We start from the raw sequence: 3,777 nt of genomic DNA, 5'->3' as shown, positions 1-3,777 counted from the left end.
GGTTAGTTATTTAGTTTAATAGAGAGAAAAACTACAAATTGTATATATTTATTAACAGAAAAAAAAAAAGAACGATGAATTGTAATATCAATATACATAAGAAGGGTCAGAAAAATGAGGAAAATGTTATTACTAATCATTTGGGCCACTATAGCCGGATATGATATCTTAGGAATCAGTCATAATAAACGATATGTCATTTAAACGGAGTCATTATATCCAAACTTTCCTATAGAGAATTTAATATGAATACCAAACTTAACATTGCAATTACTTAATATTAAGGGGTTGGTCAATATAGGCGGAGTCATAATAAACGAATTCCACTGTAAAATTGTACAAATATTAATTTCATTTAAAATGCAACAAAACATTTGTATAGCAGTTATAAAATTCCCTGACAAATTACCTAATAACCTAAAATTATTGAAACATATGGTAAAAAGCCCATGAAGGCATTAATAACAAAACGTTAGGAAATGAGCCATACTACACCTAATACTACATAATAACACAAAAAGTATTCAAACCAAAAATTTAAACGATTTTACATTTCATAAGGAATAGTTGTTGCTGAGAAGCTCTTGTAAAAAATTTTGGACTGCCTACAAATTACGTATCGCTAATTGGGGTGAGGGGAGTCATGTCTGGCGTTACAGTTCTTTTACGTGGGAGGAGATGGGGGAGTCAAAGTAAGCGCATAACGATTTTAGATCAGAAAAGGTAGCGATATGTAATACAGTACAACCTCAGTAATCCGAACCTTTGTTAATCCGAATAACAAACACTTGGAAGTCATAATCCGAAAAAACCTTGATAGTCGGAACAAGCTCGAACAGCGCAGTCGTAGCAACGTCACCTCGCTCGAGAAGCATTTTTATTTCGTCCGTCTTGTTACGAAACGATTACGTTAACAGATATGAAATGGCGCCAAAAAGCAAACATATTGCTTTATCAATGTAGGAAAAAGTACTATTAAAAGTTTAGAGTCCGAAGCTGTTACATTTTAAAATTTTCTTATGCTTCAGATTTGTTTAAAAAATAAAGTTTATATATAAACATCTGTGTCTAATACAGTAAAAGCTCTTTATTCGCGGGGTATACGTTCCATAAATATGGCGCGAACACACAAATCATGGATATGACATGGTAATTAGTATGGAATCATAGGGAATACGTTCTAAGGTTCCAAAATGAAACCAATATGTATCAAAACAAAATAAATGTATTGAAAAATTCGCAATTAAAATTAATCATTATAGTCAGCTTTAGGCAAGAGTATAAAAAATTTAGTGATTTTTTCTTGTTTCGAATTTTCAAATTAGTCCACTCGGTTACATCTTATATAAAAGCTGCCTCGGCACGTACCAACTGTACATAGTCAAAAGATGCCGATACATTAAGGAGATTCAGTAGTACACACGTCGTAGAGTAAAAACATGCTTATCGGTTCTAGATATCATGAGTTTAATGGTTGAAACAGAGGTTTGAAATTTTGTAGTAAGATAGATAAAGCTTTGTTCTAAAGCCTGACGAAGGCCATTTTTTAATTTCTTAATTTCTCTTTAAAATACGTGTCCTACAAGAAGCATCAACTTTAAGCACTTGTAAAAGCTATTAATGACCGTATTATTGAAAACTAAAAACGGGCCGAGTTAGTGTGAACCTTTGTCTGTTACCATACAAAAAATCAGATATTTATCTCGTAACGTTAAATCATAATGTTTAAAATAGAAACCCATATTTTCGGAAAAATTCACAGTAGGCACGAGCGATCTATTGCGGTCAATCCCTCTAATAAATTACACCGAATCCGTTTCTGTTTACCGATTGCATCCGTGAATAATGAAATTTTTAGCCGCGAATACAGGAACTGGGTTGCAATTTTTCACCCGCGAATAATGAAAATGCGAATAAAGAACTTTTATTGTATAACAACAGATGACTGCTCTTTGATAACCCAAACAATCCTTTGCAATTATGAGTTCGGATTATCCAGGTTGTACTGTATTGACAGAATAAATCATCCTACAAATCCTAGCAATGTTGAATATAGATTGTAAAAAAGGTAAACTGATGTTGGAAATCAAAAAATTTTTTAGCAAATAGAAAAATTTACTATAAACAGTGTAATATTATATTGCAATGTCATTAAATAAAATCATTTGAAGTTACAACAACATCTCTCTCATAAACGATTACATTTTCCCACAGCAGAGACTCCTGATACATCTTAATCACCTCAAATTAAAGAAATCAAGACCTACGAATTTATAAAGGTAATTGCAACGTCAAAACATAATTTTCATAAAACTGTCCGTATTAGATATAAACTAATTTGTCTGATGTTTTTATTTTTAATGTTTTATCTGGAAGCGGTAGTAACACAAAGCGACCTTATCAGCAATAAATTTAATGTTGTTAATTATGAAATAACTTTTTCAAACTCAATATGTATCAACAGCAATTAGCTATTATACTATTAACGACCACGATACAATTACTAGATTAGGTACACTTTACATGTTTACATTAAAAAAAAAAAATAAAAATCCACAGATTTTTCAATGGGAATTCAATAGCTACAACTAAAGGTAAAGAGTACAAATGCGTACAGTAATCAATAATGTGACATTGATTCATAAAGATCTCTTAGATATTATTCTAGTTGTCAGCTTTTGATTAATATTTTGTAAAACGTAAGGCATCGATTTTTGTGGCGATTAAAAATAAATTACCTTAAAAATTTTTTTGTGAATCGAATTACGCAAATTCAACCTCTGAAACTCCGTGGTATATTCTGGTTTTTCGTCAAAATGATCCGTCTTATCAGGCTCCTTATCAAAGTTTACATCAATAACGGGCGTACACTCTACGTTATCAACATCGTCACGTTTGCATATTTCATCTTCGTTTTCATTTTCACTTTCAAAATCTCCGCGTATTTTAATTCTTCTTAAATTTCGTATTAACTTTCGCGAAATATCACCGAGATCGTTTAACGGTGGACTAGTGTCCTTGTCATTCCCAAACAAGTAAAAGGAGCGATAATAACTTTTATAATGGGATCCTGGATCATCTTCCGGAAGGATTTTGTTACGTTTTAGTCGAAATTTGCCAGACGATAAGGCAACGTGCTGGAGATCGTAGTTGGCAACTTTTTTTACACTCGGCATACTTGACGATAATACGATAGGTTGTGACAAACTGTTCGAAGATGACCAACCGAACGACGAGTAAACGTACAAATGGAATTAAAATTTGATTGTGACCGCTATCGCACACGACCGGAAGGAAATTAGGTTTAGGAGGAGCAATAGCGCGATTGGACTGGAAATGTTATGGAAAATATCGGACCTGGGACAGGTATTGTGCATGTAATGTAAGTACGTATTCGAGAGTGTGTACAAACAATGACTGAGAGGAAGGGATAAAAAGGTCATAAAAGTCTGATAACGATTTACAGCGGGAAAAAGCTACGAGGTGTGACAGATAATTTATTATGTATCTTTTTGTATAAGGGGACTTTTCTTATTGTGCTTGACTCATTTGCCAAATGAATTTTTCAAGTTTTATAGCAAAATGACCAAAAGACTTGGAAAAAAAATGGTAAAGGTCTAGAAAGTTCGTGGCGGTCTCACTCCCTAAAAAACGTAAGGGGTTTAGAAGATGGTCCCCGAAGGGGGTGGGGGGATCGAAAGAGTAAAACCCCATAAAAAATTTGCGGCGATCTCAGCCCCATAAAAAGTTATGGGGGTTGAAAGTTGATTATTTTGA

This window comes from Agrilus planipennis, unplaced genomic scaffold, assembly GCF_000699045.2.
Source record: "Agrilus planipennis isolate EAB-ADULT unplaced genomic scaffold, Apla_2.0 scaffold205, whole genome shotgun sequence".
Taxonomy (NCBI): Eukaryota; Metazoa; Arthropoda; class Insecta; order Coleoptera; family Buprestidae; genus Agrilus; species Agrilus planipennis.
This window is presented reverse-complemented; position numbering follows the sequence as displayed.